Source organism: Calidris pugnax, unplaced genomic scaffold (assembly GCF_001431845.1).
Source record: "Calidris pugnax isolate Ruff unplaced genomic scaffold, ASM143184v1 scaffold62, whole genome shotgun sequence".
Classification (NCBI taxonomy): domain Eukaryota; kingdom Metazoa; phylum Chordata; class Aves; order Charadriiformes; family Scolopacidae; genus Calidris; species Calidris pugnax.
In genome coordinates, this window is record NW_015090782.1 from 185,124 (window position 1) to 203,783 (window position 18,660).

The following is an 18,660-nucleotide window of genomic DNA, read 5'->3' on the forward strand; positions in this document are numbered from 1 at the left end:
AGATGTGCTGGACCACAGGAGGAGGGAGGGGTGCTGCTGCAGCCATTGCTACCTTCCTTTTTTGAATGCCTGCAGCAGCTAAGTGAGGTGGGACCGTCCTTCCATGGACTTGCATCTCCATTTTGTGTTTCTGAAGGCTGCAGTTTGCTGTGATTCAGAATTGAGCTGCTGCAGTGTTGTGGGGAGAGATCAGCTTGCTAAGATGCCGGCACACCTCCAAGGCAGCCACGGCTGGGCTGCCAACGAGTTGGTGGCACGTGAAACCAGGTTGCAGGAATGAGACGGGGAACATGACACCCATGTATGTATCCTACAGAAACCGTGGAAGAAAAAATATGGGGCTGGGACCCCACAGACAGGAGAGCTGATGGAGAGAAGCACGGAGATGTGGAAACCATCCCTGTTTGCCCAGGGGAGTCTGGGGCTGAGCTGTGTTTTGTGCAAGAGGAGCTTTTAACATCTCACTTATATTCCTGGTTGAGCTGGGAGGTTTTGTCTGCCAGAAGCAAAGCGGCGCTACCAAATGCCTCGTTTTTTCTTCTTATTATATCATTCAGATTTCATGTACCCGCAAGTTTCACAGCAGAGCCCAGTCCTCGGGCAGGATGTGTGAGCAGGGTCCCACAAGGGTCCACCTCGGGACCACAGCAGGGAGGGAGGCCGTGCCAAATACCCCGCACCAGGCAGAGGAAGCAGGATGCCAGCCAGGAACTCTGCGTGAAGACTACTTTGAAGTCAAGACCTAGGTGTTTTTTGGGTACTTCTTTCATGTCTCAGGATGTTCTGACTTCTGAGGTTTTTATGGTTGCTCTGGTAATGGAATTATTCTCTGCGGGAATGAAAATGTTATTTACAAAAATTCCTTGTGAAAAAGTGACAATTAACTGCCAGCAATTTTTATAATGTGCGCTGCAATCACAGATACCAGAGCGCTGATTAAGACCAAGGGCCACTCCTGCAGATACATGGGGAAAATCACTCATGGTCTCTTGCAAATTGCAATTTCTCATGCTGGCAACCCACCAAAGCGCCCTGGCTCAATCCTGGCCAATAAAAGCACAGGAACAGGGATTTTTTTTTCATGTGTTTCTGCACTAAGGTTTGGTGTTAATGGAACAGGATGTTCCCATAACCTTTTAAAAGGTTAGACTAATTCAGTTGTTTGGGTTTGCGAGAGCCGAGCTGCATTAGTCTGGCTATTGGGTGATAGGCGAAGGGAGGCTGCATAGAGAGGAGCGGGGCAGTGTTTTAAGGTGTTTTCATGTGGCAGTTGGTATAAAAAGGCAGACGAGCTGACTGGCAGGGAATTCAGCTTTCTGACAAGGGACCAAGGGGACAGACGCCTGCGAGGTTGTTGTCTCTCTTGGCACCACCAGCCCCTGAGCCCGGCTGCACCTGCGCAGCCCCGGTACTATCATCCTGGGATGAGAGGAATACATGGGGATGAATAATTCAGCTGCAAGTCAGCTCTCCGACTGCACAGCATTTTTTTTTTTCTAGGTTGCTATTTTTAATTTAGATACTCCCACATGTGTGTTTGGTGGATTAGAGACATATGAGAAATAAGGCGGCTGACGCAGGCAGGTAGGAGAAGCCTGGAGGGGGATGGAGGTTGAACCAGTGCTGGCCTTGAGAAGGACCAGTGCCGCCTTCCTGCTGAGGGCAGCCTGGGGCTGAGCACCTCTGGGGTCCTACTTGCTTCGGTGGGAGCCGAAAATGCTCATCACTGCTTGCCTGGATTCACATCCCTGTGCTGGCAATCACCGAGGAACAGCGGAGGTGCCTGTGTGGTTACAGCCAGGGCTGGGTGTCAGGGGAGCCGGGTTCAGTTTTGAGGCCTGCTACTCATCTCCTCTGTGCAAACCTTCTGAATCCTTTCTCTTGAAATTCCAGATTCATTAGTGGGAAAAACATTACCACTGCTTCCTTTGGTCTGCCTCACTTAGATATAATCTCCGGGGAAGAAACCTTCGCTGCTTGTTTGTAGCTATTGAGGATAGCTCTCGGGGAGCCTCTTCTGCTGCGAGGTGGCACCTTCACAGAATCATAGAATGGTTAGACTTGGAAGGGACCTTAGAGATCATGGAGTTCCAACCCCCCTGCCCTGGGCAGGGACACCTCCCACCAGACCAGGTTGCTCAAAGCCCCATCCAGCCTGGCCTTGAACCCCTCCAGGGATGGGGCAGCCACAGCTTCTCTGGGCAACCTGTTCCAGTGACTCAACACCCTCACAGGAAAGAGTTTCTTCCTAATATCTAATCTCAATCTCCCCTCTTCCAATTTAAAACCATTACCCCTCATCCTGTCACTACACTCCCTGACAAAGAGTCCCTCCCCATCTCTCCTGTAGCTCCCTTCAGGTACTGGAAGGCTGCTATAAGGTCTCCCCAGAGCCTCTCTTCTCCAGGCTGAACAACCCCGACTCTCTCAGCCTGTCTTCATAGGAGAGGTGCTCCTTCCCTCTGATCATCTTCTTAGCCTTCCACTGGACCCGTTCCAGCAGATCCATGTCCTTCCTGTGTTGAGGACTCCAGAGCTGGACATGGTGCTCCAGGTGGGGTCTCACCAGAGCAGAGCAGAGGGGCAGAATCACCTCCCACAACCTGCTGGCCACACTTCTCTTGATGCAGCCCAGGATGGGGTTGGCTTTCTGGGCTGCCAGTGCCCACTGCCAGCTCATGTTGAGCTTCTCATCCACCAATACCCCCAAGTCCCTTTCCTCGGGCCTGCTTTCTAATACCTCATCCCCCAGTCTGTATTGATAGCGAGGATTGTTCCGGCCCGAAGTGCAGAACCCTGCACTTGCTCTTGTTGAACATCTCTGTTGAACATGATCTTCCTATCATATTTTTTAATCACAAACATCAAAAGGAGAGAGTTGACAAAATGGTTTAAGAGGTTTTAGCTGCAGCAGCTCAATGAGGAGGTGAGGGACTGTAGGTAACAATGGGACAGAAAAGCTGGTAATTTGGGCAAAAGCAAAACTATCATTACACATCTTTGTGAGCATCCAGATTTCCAGAAGAGACTGGCTGGCATTACTGATTTGTACACTAGTTCCTACAGTTTATAAAACCAAAGATCAAAGCATAAAGGAAATCCTCTCATGTCTGAGAATCTTTTCCCCTTCCTGTGTACACAGTGTTTTCCAATAAATTACTTCAGATGAGACCTAATACTAATAATAACTGCTTTTACAAAGTCTAGACTGCTTTTGCAAACCCCTGGCTGGTGAAGGCATTCGTGTGCTCCTGCAAACTCCACGAAAGCTTTGAAATTTAGTGCACTCTCTTCATGTTAAGTTATACAGAGTCTCAACTCTTCAGCTGTAAGTCACTGGATACGGGGAGCTTCTTAAAAAGGAGATAAGAGAGAAGCAAGTATTTGAAACCCAAAAGTGAAATAACTAATATGAAATCACCCCGTAGACTACTGCCAGGGTTGGGGAAAGCATCCATGTTTCTGAGGCATGGGGTACTGTGCTCCATGTAATATCTCAACATCTAAATAAAGGGTTTTATGTAAGAAAACCCCTTTACTTCTTTCTCTATCTCTTGATCTTTGTGATCAAGAAAATCCGGTTATGTACGAAAAGCCCTTTACTTCTTTATCTCTTGATCTTTGTGATCAAGAAAATCCTGGAGTCTTCCTTAATTGCTCAATTCCAGATCAGGAAAATCTGCTGCTGCTCCCAGATTTTAGGGGAAAAGAAGGGAAATAGAGAAGGAATCTGCAGTGATGAAGAAGGCAACATTCTTTGCAATAGAAATTTGACGATTGATGTTTCGCAAAGCCTGGTGGTCAGTTTTAACCATGTGATATCCAGGAGACCAGAACAAAAAGCAGTCTTGGTTACAGTCAGTTCAGAAAGTAGGTCATTAGCCAGCCAGCTAAATGTCTAAAAAGCTCCATTCATCATGGACCTTTGGCCTCCTGACTTCTCCTGGGAAAACAATGAGCACCAACAAGTGCACACCACATGGTGGCTTCTCACTCCAACATTTTACAAAGCGTAGCTACCGTTTTAAAACACAAAACAACACGCCAGACACAGAAAGGTTTCTCCTTCTTTCCTAAAATGTGAATTTAATCTCAAAAAACTACACTTGCTGGAGCCCCCAAACAACTCTACAGCACTGAAACGGCATTTGGCTCGAGACAGGGACCCCTGGAGGCATTAATGCAGGAATGGATTGCTTTGTATCATTAGAAAGCCAAAACTGTCTACTTTCCTAGGGGATATAAAGCATTCAGTTTTCAGCTGATATATCACAAGATACTGAGCCATAGCACTGCCCCAAAATTAGCTTTTGCATATGCATTGCAGACCATTTTAGATTGTCTAAATTTTTATCAAAAAGTAAATTACTTTTTTTCTTCCTGATGGCACGTCTAAAGGCACGATGCAGATTTCTTATGCACCTTTCTACCCACTCAATCCTTCATCACGCCTTCCAGATTTTTGGAAAGTTTTTGGTATGTAAATTTTTCTTTCTAGTTGTTCTTCTCCAGTTTCATCAAAGCTCAGATGGACAGAGGGGCAGCCTTTAACCAGCTTTCAACCTGTGAATAAGCTGTAGCACAGTCACTTGGTAGATTTCTATCAGGAAAGCACTGACATTTGATTTCCCACCAGCAAATTTTGTAAGTCATAGACTTACAACAGGCTGTGGTAACCATCTCCCCACACATCTGTGCAGCCAGTGTCTGTGCTGGCTCCTAGCTCCTGGCTCTTTCAGCACAAAGAGAAGCTCCCTGAAACTCCACTGCATTAGGAAGATGTTTTGGAGATATCTCTCAACACCCTTCATCAGCATCCCTCCAGGTCAGGGAATGCTCTCAGTACACTAATGTACATTTGTACATGGGCCATTTTTTCTCCACACGCAGCAAAGCACTTAATAAAGAATTGGCACTAAAAATCCTGGGCAGGCCTTAAAGAAATCTTAGCTTTGCACTCAGGCAAAAGCAGTGCTAATGTGGGCTGGGGGTTCTAGGTGTCAAGCTGCCTTCTAGCCTTAACTCCTCGAGTGAGCTTTTGAATGGCAAAGAGTAGAAAACAATATTTAAGTTAGCATAAGGTTAACCATATAAGTATTGGGCTTGCAAAACATACATAAAAATCGAAACATTTCATGCTCTACTTAGATTTGGGAATGTTAACAGGAAAAAATACGTCCAAAAAAACCTTTAGAAATAAGAATCAAAAGTAGGAATCCGACTGTATGGGCTGTGTACACAGAGTACCTGAATGGCGTTTTGGTATTTTATTCACTTAATCCAAATTCTTTTTCACAAGCTCAAGCTTAACTAAAAAAAGAAGTGGAATTTGGCTACTGAAGCAACCCTGTACCTCTCACGTAGAACACGATGACAGGACACAGAGACAGGTCACCTCAGCATCCCCGTGGGTCTGCATAGCTAGAAGCAAAACCTGCCTTGAATTCCAGAATACAACTTGGCATTGTTGAGTTTATTTATGGCAACAGAATCTAAAATGAGCCACACTCTCCAAAGAGACAATCTCAGTTCTTAAAAGAAAAGTTGCACTCGTATAAAAAGTCTTACATGGCTGAAATGTTTAAAATTTATTTTCTTTTTTAAGCTATATCATATAAATCTCAAACTTCTATTAACAAGCAATATACCCCATTTTCTTATACAGTTTTTGTGACATCTTTTCCTGTAATTTCAGCTACAAAGAAAAAATGGATGGCAGGTTTTATAACGTCAAATCCCAAAAACGAGGTTTTAATTGGTATTTAGGAATTGCAGTCCAGAGCATTCAATCCTCCTATTAGTCATCTAATCATTGGGAAGCAAGAGGATTTCTATCCTGTACCAATGGATTGGAAAAGCATATGCATTATTGCTAACAACCAAGGCTGTGTAATGGCCTCGGTATCTCCGTAGTCTATGTGGCATTAAATGTATCTATTTGACAGTCACATTCATAAATTAATTAAAATAGCAAAAAAAAAGGAAGAAAGTTAAATCATAGTAGATGATCATTAGGAAAGACGGCCAGACTTCAAACAGCATCCACAATCTTTTACCAATCCTGTTTTAGTTCCTTTCCAAAGAAAATTAAATTAAAAATTCCTTTAACAGGACTCAGAGCTGCAAATAGTGCTAATGAAGACGATAAGGTAACTGCGATTGCGTGAGACCTCAGGGGGTTGTAACAGCATCCTAACTTCCCCAGCTGCCCCAGATGCAATATCCTCAGGCAGCACAATAGCCTCTCTGCCCCACGTGTACCCTCCCTGACAGAATGACTTGCTGGGTCCAGGATCTAATTGCCCTCGTGCTGGTCCTGCTTGAGCTCCCCCAGCTAAACTGCCTTCACTGTTCCCAAATCTGGGATCCCTCAGGCTTTCAAGCTTTTCGAGCCGGCTGTGCCCCCCACTGCACAGACTCCACTGCTGGGCCAAACCAGTTCTGGGGCTTGGGGCTCCCAGCCCAACTTCACACCCACCTCAGCTTTGCTACTGGGCTGAGAGCCTGACTTCTGACAGCATGTTATTAGCAACTTCGCTCCTCCTAGGACTTCCCCATTTATCAATTTCTGGTGTTTGTTGATGATGGAGTCCTTAACTGTATCAGTAGTGTGCAGCACACAGATTTGGACCAAACATCACACTCTGTTTTTCCTAAAATTTCTCACGGCCAATTTGTCATGCTGTTCTTCTGCACTGTTGGCTTTTCTGCAGATCTCTCTCGCCATCCCAGCATCACAAGAAGCAGCAGATTGGTAAAGAAACATAAAATATTAATTGTAAAATGCTGAGATGTCCTGCAGCCTTCACATCTTTACAACAGTCCACCATGCTGAACACCACAGTTCCAGCACTGGAACAAGCTGCCCAGAGAGGTGATGAAGTCTCCATCTCTGGAGACGTTCAAAACCTGCCTGGACAAGTTCCTGTGCAACCTGCTGTAGGTGGACCCGCTTTGGCAGGGGGGTTGGACTAGATGATCTCCAGAGGTCCCTTCCAACCCCATATGATTCTATGATTCTATGCCCAGAGGGTACAGCTGAGCAAGGTGTTGACACAAGCTGTCCTAAGGGATGCCCAGCTCCCTTCTTCGGCTGCTTCTGTAGTCAATGGAGAGAGCAGAGGTCTGAGTTAGGTACCCTGCGTTGCCACTGGATGAACGTTCTCCCTTCATGCAAAGTCTTCCTTGGCTAAAAAGGTCCTGGTGACCACTGTCCCCAGCATCCTGCTCAGGGTGGCCTCCACAGGGGCCCTAGGTGGAGTTCCCACATGCTGTTCCTCACTGTCCTGGGGACAAAGTGACCCACAAAATCTGGCTACCTAAGGTATAGAATGGGCACAATATCCTGGCACAAGAAAACAGCCTGTCTGTCCTTTGCTGCACTACTTGCTTTATCACCCCAGCTGATAGGGAACAGGCACTGAGTCACCATCCATGACCGTCGTTCCTGGGTTTAGGTCATTCTTGAGTGAGCAAGTGATTTTCTTTTGTCAACAAAGTATGAATCAAGGTATATCCTGTGCTGAAATTGCATGTCCTTTGCTTGAATCTGCTTTTTGGACCAGGAAGGCGTGGAACATCCTCTCCTGCCTGTCTTTAGCAAGCCATTTCAATGCCAGTAAGGAATGCTGAATGAGTTCATCCGGTACATCTGGTACGACTGCAAGCCATGCAGACAGCTTTGCTGAAAAAATCTGCAAAAAAACCTTCCCTCTGTCAAAACTCAGATTTTCATTTTTATTAAAGCATAATGAGCTTTGAAGGGGGAGAAGAAAGTGTTTGATAGAAATGCTAACTTTGCATGAAATCCATGAGGCCTTCAGGTTTCCTGCTGTACGGTAGGAGGTACAGCACGCCTGTATCTCCCTTACTTTGTGATTCCAAGCTAATTGCTAGCGAGCAAGGCTCCCATTTTAAATATTACTTCACAAGGCAATTTAGATTTTTTTCCAGGGAAATACAGTCTTGAGTGACTAGTGACAGTATCTGAAGAGGCCACCTGCATTACCAAACCTAGACCAGACCCCGGCTCTCCACAGAGATCATGCCAGACTTTCTGTTGATGGGCTGAATTTTGTCCTAAAAGTTGCCAGAGCTATTGGAGGGGGTGGAGACTGTTTCCAGTCCTTCAGAAGGTCGTTAGAGGACCTCTCTGATGCAATAGTGAGAACCTGCTCTTGCTTTCCAGGGCAAATGTAATATGGTTACTTGGGGTTTTTAATACTTCTCCTTAAATAGCTGTTCTCTGTTCCTGGTACTAGGCCAAACAATATATTCTTGGAAAGAAATCAGTACCCTACCATAGCCTTTATTTTTCAGACTAAGCAGCACTTTATGTCATGTCTCATCTGACATGCTTTGTGATACCTTCTCTGCACTTGGTGCAGATGAATTCATCTTTCTGAGAGAAATGTGACAGCAGTTGTGTTGCTGACAGGCATTCACCTGTGCCTTCTACAGTCAAACTTTATGTTGCAAATACCTTGGCTGATGTGTGCTATGAGTATATAGACTTTCTTCATGGCTTCATCCCATGGTCAATTCCTAGTCACCCTGTGATCATCTCTGACACCCAGAGTTCTCTCCGCCTGAGCTATCTGTCATCTCCCTTAGAGGAGAAATTCCTCGTTAATCCTGAAGTGCCACACCTTCACATTCTGTTCTAATCAAACATTTCATCCCATTTATCTGCCTGACAGAGTCAGAAATGTTTTAATATATGACAGTCTCCTTCCATGTTAGGAATGTCTCTTCATTTTCAGATTTCAAGAGCACACCAACTTCACATGTTAATATAGTTAATGAAAGTATTACCTGCACTGGTCCTAAAACTGACCCCTGAGGAAATTTTGCTCCTTGCAAGGAGCAAACTTGCTCCTTTAGTCTTCTCTTTTCTTCCTTTTCCTCTGCCCTTTTCTGTCAGTCAGTTCTTCCCCACCTTTCTTGTCCTCTATTAATCTCCATCTTCTTTTGCTTCATTAATATTTTTCCATTTAGGAGTGTATCAAGTGCTTTGCTAAGGTCCAAATGAGATTTACCACATTTTCTATTTTGGAAAATCCATTATCTCATTTAAGGGAAGCTATCAGATCATTCTGGCACCATGTTCCCTTGGTAAACCCAGACTCCTTTCATCTTGTTTTCTGTTTAACTAGAAAGAATAATTTAATCATTCTTTCTCCTTTGGTAATTATATTATGTGTAGAAATACAGAAAAAGAAAGAAAGAGGTAAATCACATTTACTTCCATCTGGGGCGCATTTATATGTATATACATATAAAATGTGCATATATGTATGTGTATGTGCGTATGTTTATATATATACACAGACAACACATACACCTACATGTAAATATGTGTACACAACAGTTTCCAAGCTGTGCTGAGCTTTTTAGTAAGTATTAGCATTTTAACTTTTCCATACAATAAAGATCAATTAATGCTCATTAATTTTAAGACTTGCAGATGTTTTTCTCCTATTCCGCTCGAGTTCTGGAGAACAGCCGACAGCCAAGGAGGCAAATCCAGTGCCCAGAGTGATTTTACCCAGAGCTCAGACTGTTTCCCGCTGTCCGATATCATTACAAAGTTTAAGTGCAGTCCAGCTGTTGGATAATTGCAATGACGAAGTTTGGCCGTCAACGTAAAAAGCTGTTTTAATAGTTACAGTGAATGGAAAATGTCCGTTCACCACCTGTTTTAAATATGAGGGCCTGGATCCTAATGAAAGAAACATCATCACAGAACAAGGGTTTAATTATCGCATGTCTGTCTTGTTACTCTTTCTTGCCTGACGTGGTAGCATGTGCTTGCGTAAAACACAAATTTGCTGTGAAAGAAGGTTGGGAAGAGGGGCACAGTGCTTTACTATAAGGTGGCTGTCCAGATGGATGATCTTCTCCCCCACATAGATACAAAGGGTATGGACCATACCAGCCTGGCAGCCTTCACTTGTGGCTTCAACCAGCTGGAATCACCTCCCTCTTAGGGCACAACTGACTTGCCATCTCAAATGACAGGCTTCAAAAAAGAGAGGATGAAACCCCAGGTTTCCAAAATTTGCATTCCCATCTATAATAAGGAGACATCATGTTCTCAGATTCATCTGAGCTGTGGACAACTTAATGACAATATGGTATTACCATAACCAGAGTCTACCAGCTCTTAAGGATTGGGCTCTTAGTCCCATAAGTGTAAACAGCTGTGGACAACTTAATGACAATACGAGGATTGGGCTCTTAGTCCCATAAGTGTAAATTCATAACTTTAAATACTCTTACAAACAGCTTTTTTCCAGATTAAAAGCAAGGAATGTAAAGCTTTGAATGCTGCAAAGGGGTGATTTTGCTCACCGCTGTGTATAACTAGCTCCAAACAACAGCAAAATTGAGCTAGTGAATTGGAAGGAGATGGCAAAGATGAAAACACAGCACAGATTACTTTGCTTGAAAACTGGACTCTTGATGAAAGGCAGAAAAGCAAAAGTGCATCAATTTTGAGCACTTCTCCCTACCTTCTCACAAACTTCAGTCTGAATCAGTAAGAAGCTGCTAACTGTCACAGACAGAGGAGGTTCTTGTCATCCAAACCAACACAGGTTCATTACTTGGTTTTGCAAAGTGAAGAACTTAACACAATGCTTCAATGGAAGAAAAGCTCAGTCAAACAAGAGGTCAGCAACCTCCCTCCGCCACCATCCAGGGGGTCTGTGCTCAGTGACTGGGGTGGCCCCCAAACCAACACAGGTTCATTACTTGGTTTTGCAAAGTGAAGAACTTAACACAATGCTTCAATGGAAGAGGAGCTCGGCTAAACCAGAGGTCAGCAACCTCCCTCCGCTGCCATGCGGGGGGTCTGTGCTCAGTGACTGGGGTGGCCCTGTCTGGTTGGAAGATCAACGAGCCTGTGCTTGTCCCTGTGCCACTCATTAAAGCACTAGAATCATAGAATGATTTGGGTTGGAAGGACCCTTAAAGATCCCCTAGTCCCCCCCCCTGCCCTGGGCAGGGACACCTCCCACCAGACCAGGTTGCTCCAAGCCCCATCCAGCCTGGCCTTGAACCCCTCCAGGGATGGGGCAGCCACAGCTTCTCTGGGCAACCTGTTCCAGTGCCTCACCACCCTCACAGTCCCTGGCTGGGGCGGGCGTCAATGGTATCACATAATACCTGCTTTGAGCAGGTTAAGCACTACCCCTAGTAATGTACCAGACTTGCCCAAATCCATTCATTTCTATCCCAAAAGTATAACTCTACTTCATCTATCTGTTTCAAGAGTTTATTTTTCCATTGCCACAATATTTGAGTGCTTTTTAAAGAAAATGTATTGTGAACGTGAAGCTTCTGTTGATCTTCGTGGGGTCACTCAGAATTCTTTCCTTTTAGATCTAGGCTCAGGTGGTGGACGTGGCTTTGAAAGGTTTGTTTTTTTAAAAAAGTTAGTCTATTAATTTATTGCTTTTTTATATTCTCAAGTGCTATTCTTCACATCCCTGCAATCCAATCACCTGCATTTTTTATCTGACCTTATGTTTTAAAGCAAAACCACTAAATACATGTATATGTAAACAAAGGCAAAATTAAACAGAAGCAAAAGCCACTCTCAAGGAGTTTAATGGGGAAAAAAACCCAAAGCAAAGTCTTTAATTACATGAAATGGGGCTGGGATTTGAAGTACACAGACCATAAAATTTATTTTGTATTCCAAATGCTGGTTTTTAATCCTCTTTTTTGTAGGAGACTGGAAAAATACTAGTCATGTTGTTGATGTAGTAGCAAAAGAGCAATGCCAGGAAACACAAGCATCAATTCTGGTAACTATCAGCAAAGGCAAAATTATACTTGTACGGAAATCTGGGAAGCACGTCTATTTAAGTGACAGAGAACTGGGGCACTTCTGCACATTTCCCATACAGGAACTAATGAATTATCTAACTGCTTAATCGTCTCCAGGCTTTGTGTTGAGTAACAAAAATGCAAACAAAACAAGTTAGTGCAGAGTCTAAAAAAGAAAACAGGAGAATATCAGCCTTACGGAAAATAGTTTAGTACCAAGGTTATTATTAAAGCAAATACATATGTAATTATATCATTAATTTTCCATAACAAAAGGAGACTGAGCAAATAGCCCAGGTTAACAAGCAATAACCACATGGGGAAGGTGTAGATCACAGGAGCCTGGGACAGGTCCTCTGGAAAAGTCTGAGGATCTCTTGTATGTGTACCACTAGAATACACCCCACTATTTGTGGGGTTCATCATTTGGTATCTTGTCTTGAGCCCCCGGAACATCTGGACACTCCTGAATGTAGCAAGGAACTCGGTATAAGCTCTGCTGCTTCATTTATTCAACTGACGTACACAGAAATTAAAGAACAAGGCAGTTCCCTGTAAGCTGCCTGTGTTTTTCAGCACTATCCCAAGCTGCCTCTCATTTAAAAATCCTGCTGGTCATTTTCTCCCACTCTTTTTCTGTTCACTGTACATAGAACTTTCACATACTTTCACATACTTTCACATACTTTCACAACTTGGCCAACCTTCCACCCATCCGAACATGCAGATGGGGCACAGCAGACCGGGAAACCTCACTTCCCATTGCTGGATGAGCAAAGTATCTCAGAGAGGTTAGCAGACTTGGATGGAACCACAGAAAAAGCCAGTAGCAGATGTTGGAGGAAGGCTTTGGTGTGCTTTTGTTGTCCTTTTCAGACCACAGGACAACCATCCATTGCCGTTTCTCGGACTTACTGCTGACACTGGATCTTGGTATTTTAAAAATGGTGATACCAAACAATTAGTGCTTAATAGGTAGAGAACTCGCTACTACTCTTATCATGAATACGCCAAGGGACAAGCCCAAATGCCAATCTCCGTATCTGCACATTTTTTTGATCTTCACAGATTATCACACTAGTCAAAATACCTTTGCCCTTCCTTCCTTCCTTCCTTCCTTCCTTCCTTCCTTCCTTCCTTCCTTCCTTCCTTCCTTCTTCCTTTCTTTCTTTCTCTCTCTCTCTCGCTTTTCTCTCTCTTTCTTTCCTTCCTTCCTTCCTCCTTTCTTCCTTCCTTCCTTCCTTCCTTCCTTCTTCCTTTCTTTCTTTCTCTCTCGCTTTTCTCTCTCTTTCTTTCCTTCCTTCCTTCCTCCTTTCTTCCTTCCTTCCTTCCTTCCTTCCTTCTTCCTTTCTTTCTTTCTCTCTCGCTTTTCTCTCTCTTTCTTTCCTTCCTTCCTTCCTCCTTTCTTCCTTCCTTCCTTCCTTCCTTCCTTCTTCCTTTCTTTCTTTCTCTCTCGCTTTTCTCTCTCTTTCTTTCCTTCCTTCCTTCCTCCTTTCTTCCTTCCTTCCTTCCTTCCTTCCTTCTTCCTTTCTTTCTTTCTCTCTCGCTTTTCTCTCTCTTTCTTTCCTTCCTTCCTTCCTCCTTTCTTCCTTCCTTCCTTTCTTTCTTTCTTTCTTTCTTTCTTTCTCTCTTTCTCTCTTTCTCTCTCTCTTTCTCTCTCTCTTCTCTTTCTTCTCTTTCTCTCTCTTTCTTTCTTGCTTTTCCTTCCTGCCTTCCTTCCTTCTTTCTCTCCCTCCCTTCCTTCCTTCTTTTTATTTCTGTCCTTTTTTCTTTTCCTTTCTCTCCTTCCTTCCTTCCTCTCTCCCTCCTTTCCCTTCCTCCCTCCCTCCCTCCCTTCCTTTACTTCTCAGTTTGTCTCAGTTTTTCTCACCTAGTTTTAATTTCTGTTTACAGATACTCTTGCACCTTGTTTAGCTTCACCGGTTCTTGGCTGCCTTCGTGGCTATCAGAATGCAGCCACTGGAATGAGCTTTGGTTAAATGGGAAAGAAACACAAATGAAGATTCGATACATTTCTGAAATAAGTTCTCAGTTGTATCTTGAAAGAAGTCCCTTTCTAATTATCCTGAAGTAACACACAATTCAAAACTGTGTTGAATGTGCTTGGCTTGTTTTTATTAGCTTGGCTTGTTTTTATTAGCAGCTAATCAGAATCATACCAGCAACTCCTCCCAGAAGAAAATAACAAATAATAGAAAATTATACTCTTCATTTTGTATTTTTCTCCAGTTTGTTTTTTTGAAATAGTGGGTGTCAAGTGGCATCTATATCCAAGAGCCGGCACATTACTATGGCTCTAGGAAAACTTCCACCCATTTATAAACCTCTCTGGCAGCACCTGTTTTAGCAGTATTAAAAGCTACATCTGTCTTTGATCCAAGCCCAGTTTGAGTCGTTGCACAATTTGTTGAGCAGAGAAGTGCTGGAGGGTCCACACAGGTCAAACCTAAGTGTTCCCAAGATACGGCAGGTGTGCATTTGTGCATAGCAACCATCTGACTTCTTTGGAGGCATTTAAGATTGTGATTAATTTAGTATTAATCTAAACAGCTTATCCTCAGCTTCAAGCAAATGAAATACATAAGTAGATTGTCAGGATGAGAAAGCAATATTTTAGTGAAATGAAGGGATTATAAAGATAAGATAAAGGTCTGACTACTCGATCAGCTATAATTTTGATGGCCGGCCTTGAGAAATATAGGTCAATATGTTTATCATTAGATACTTCCACAGATTTAAATGTATTTTAAAAAATCGTAATTCTAAATTTGAGACAGTGATTGGGCTTTCAAGATGTTTCCCAGCCAACATAAAATAATTCTCTCATTATTTTGCTACCTCCGCTTACACTGAGCTCTAGCATGTCGTCCCCTGTCAAGGTGAAAGGCACTACATGCACAAAATAAAGACGTTTTCCATGTGAAGTCAGCTCTTCCATGTGAAGTCCCTTCTCTGTGGAAGTGGGAACCTCTCAGGTGCCTGAGCTGAATCCAACAGGGATCACGAATCAGGAGCTGTGAGCTGCCATAGCTCACTGACCACCGTGCGAATGAAAATTAAATTCAACGAGGGTTCATCTTAATAGGCCAGGCAGGGGCTGGACATGCTGCTCGGGCAGTAACCCCTCTGGAGGGTAGCAAATCAGCAGGACACAAGCCCTCAAACGGCCCCACATGGATCAGGAGAGCTCAGGGATCTGGGCTGGTGTGAGGGAAACCATCCTTCGATGGTGAAAACACGTCCTAGTTTGTCACAAGCTCTCACTTATGCTGGGGGATGGTCTCAGTTGAGGACCACGCTGCTGGTTCCCCCACGCTGCAAAACACCCCGTCCTCCCCCAGCCCAGGAACTGACACAGCTGCAAATTCGGGAGGAGATCTGGGATGGGAAGGTCTGTTAAACCAAAGTCACCATCGCTGGCTGAAAGGGAGATCAACAGGAAAGCAAAGCAAAATCACGCACAGCCCTGGTGAAACCATACTAGTTTATAAGCAGGGTAAGCATCAGAGCGTCTCTCCGTTGGTTTTTGGAGTGAAAAGGTTATAATTTAAGCGTACTTGACAGTTACAGACAACCAATCAGAAAACTTATACTCCGTAAATACTTATTTTTAGTCATTTAAGAAGCCCCTATCTCTAGAGTAAAAAAATGTTCACCTTACTGTAGGCATTGCTTTGTGTAAGCAGAATGTGTTGGTTTAAACTCCACTGGAAACACAATGGCGAAGAAAAAGGCTTGAAAGTGAATCAACAGTTGCTAGCAGCAAAAGGGCACAATCCACAGGAAAAAAATAGAAAAAAAAAGAGAAGTATTTCTTGTTCCTTGGAGGCTGCCACAAGCTACTTGCAGTTAATTAAAAACAACTCTGAACTGTACAGTGTTGACAACTGGGTAAGATGTTGTTTTCCAGCCAGAGGTAGAATTAATTACACTGCTCTAGATTGTCTTTATTGACTGCCGCTTTTTTTTTCTCATTAGTCAAAATGACATCACAGAACAACTATTGGCTTTATTTCAGAACCTGCCTTGGAAAATAAGAACACAAAAGGGAAATAAAACTACTGAAGACTAAATGCTGCTGAGACCTACCCCAGTGACAGGACAAGAGGAAATGGGCACAAACTTGAGTATAAGAAGTTCCACCTAAACGTGAAGAGGAACTTCTTTACTGTGAGGATGGCAGAGCCCTGGAACAGGCTGCCCAGGGAGGTGGTGGAGTCTCCTTCTCTGGAGACATTCAAAACCCACATGGACACATTCCTGTGCAACCTGCTCTGGGTGGACCTGCTTTGGCAGGGGTGTTGGACTAGATGATCTCCAGAGATCCCTTCCAGCCTCATATGGTTCCATGATTCTTTATGATAGTCACCTTACAGAGGAACTGTATGTGCTGTGGAGGCGAGCAGAATTAATCACTGTGCGACTTACAGAGATTCTACCCCAGTCCATTTAATCTTTTTATTTATTGTTCATCTCCTAGGTTTACATGTTAACTAGCTGAAACACAAAGGCACAGGTGACAAATTTTTAGTCATTTAGTCACAGAGCACAAGACCCTTCGGGGCGCGCTCCTACATCTCACTGAGGCGACCAGCCTGCTTCTGCCCTCACAGATCGCCCACGGAAGGCTTTGTCACCGGGTGGCCTTCCTGAAGGCCGCCGTTTCGGATGGTCCACCACACCTCCCTCCTATCCCGCCTGCCGTGAGGCCCACGGTTTAGAACACGGGAGATGTTCCCGCAGGTTTTTCCTGTAAGGGATAAAGGGGCGGGGGATGGCGTCCTGGCGGCGCATGCGCGTGAACGCCCCGCCCCGAGACCAAGATGGCGGCGCCCAGGGTGAAGAGAGGAAGCTGAGGGCGCGTGGCTCCCGCGCGCAGGTAACCGTCCCCCCTCTCCTGTCAGCCTCAACGGCTCCAACCGCCGCCTGGCCTCCTCCTCCTTCTCCTTCCCCTCGGGCGGCTCTTTGCCTCCGGTGGGGCGCCAACCGGCCGCCCTCCCCGCTTCCCCCTCGCCCTCTCGGTTAGCTTCGCCGGGGGCCCTCGCAACCGGGGGCCCTCCCCGAGTCACCCGCCGTGCCCTGACCGCTCTCCCCCCCGCTCCTTCCCTCCCGGGGAGCGGCCTGCCCCCGTGGCCGCTTCTCCAGCAGCTGGCTTCCCTTTCTGTCTTCAACGAGGGATTCACATGTAGGTAACAGCCGTGTTTTAAAAGAGATACATATATATGTATATATGCTGAAGCTCGTCTACCATAAGAAAAGGGAAGTGCTCCTTTCTGTGGTAAAAGAAAAAATCATGAGGTAACAGAAATAAGTAAGAGGGAAATAATACATAAAAATAAGCGAAACAGTGAAGTACTGGAAATATTCTTGATAATTTTGAGCTGAGTGAGGAAGGGTAAGGTGATGGAGGGGGAGAAATGAGGTGTCTCCCGACTAACTGGTGTGCATTGGGGATCCCGGGTTCATCCCTGGGTTTGTTATTATTACAAATATGAGAGATTAGTGACAAAAAAAAATAATTAAAATTTCAAATTAAAAGTGTTTGAAAGAGGCTGTTTGATAAGTAACAGAGAAAAGGTGCAATTCTTTAGATAGGCAATGATACAGGCAGTGAGGGCTTGTGTATGCACACGTGGTGAGTGTTAAGGAAGTGTAACTCCCTCAAGCTATACCTGGGACTTAATTTAGGTGCTGTAGCAATTATTTCTGTTGATAATGTTGCTCTCAGTTGGGAAATAAGTAAATAAAACTGTTTCTGAACTGAGATTTTACTCGCCTAGCTCTGCAAGAAAAATTATGAACTGACTGAAATTGCTCTCTGGGTACAACAGTCAATTGTATAGGCCAGAATTTGGAGAAAAACATAACCACAGGGGATAGGAAATATTTATATAAATAAACAAACAATATTTTTTAAAAAGGAGTTAGGAGTGACGGTGAGGGAGATATCTTCTCAGCCTAGGGTTTTTTTAAATGCCATATTTCCTATTGTAGGATGAGAAATCGGTAAATATCTTACTGAGACTGATCCTGAACTTGTGGGCTATTTTATTTTAGAAGCATCATGCTAAAGCATATGAAGAGTCTTTTAATTGGATTTTTAGTTGAAAGTGAAATGGATTACTTTACCTGCTTGACTTAGAATCACAGAATGGTTTGGGTTGGAAGGGACCTTAAATCTCATCCAGTTCCAACCCCTCAGCCCTGGGCAGGGACACTTCCCACCAGACCAGGTTGCTCCAAGCCCCATCCAGCCTGGCCTTGAACACCTCCAGGGATGGGGCAGCCACAGCTTCTTGGGCAACCTGTTCCAGTGACTCACCACCCTCACAGCAAATAATTTCTTCCTATCATGTGATCTAAATCTCCCCTCTTTCAGTTTAAAACTGTTACCCTTTGTCCTATACTTACAATCTCTGATAAAGAGTCCCTCCCCATCTCTCCTGTAGGCCCTCTTCAGGTACTGGAAGGGTCCATAATGTCTTCCTGGAGCCTTCTATTCTCAAGGCACAAGAAAGCCCAATTCTCTCACCCTGTCTCCGTAGGAGAGGTGTTCCAGCCCTCTGATCATCTTGTTAAATTATGTCTTGTCTGAATGGTAAATTTCACATGTAGTTCTTGCAGGAAACCATGCTGAGGAGGAAGCCCTTAACAAAATAGTCAGTTTAGAATATCTAGTTGAAATTTACTAATTATAGTCATCCTCCCCCATCTCTTTTCAGTGATGACAAATTCAGTAGTTTTACAGGATAATTTCATCCAACTTCCTCTTCTCCTCCTTTCATTCTAAATTTTTACTAACACCCTGTTAGCCATCTTCTTCTG

General features: G+C 44.2%; 1 protein-coding gene across 2 annotated transcripts in view; it reads left to right on the plus strand.

The window, feature by feature from the left end:
- Positions 1-18,660, plus strand: part of LARS2 (leucyl-tRNA synthetase 2, mitochondrial) — a 128,668-nt gene that overhangs the window by 24,906 nt on the left and 85,102 nt on the right. Inside the window, exon 1 of one of the 2 annotated variants that reach the window (XM_014960591.1) lies at positions 16,638-16,714. The exons of the other annotated variant lie outside the window; for it this stretch is intronic. The gene's annotated coding sequence lies outside the window, so the exon portion shown is untranslated. Of the gene's footprint in view, positions 1-16,637; positions 16,715-18,660 lie in introns of those variants that run through there. 2 annotated transcript variants of the gene reach the window in all.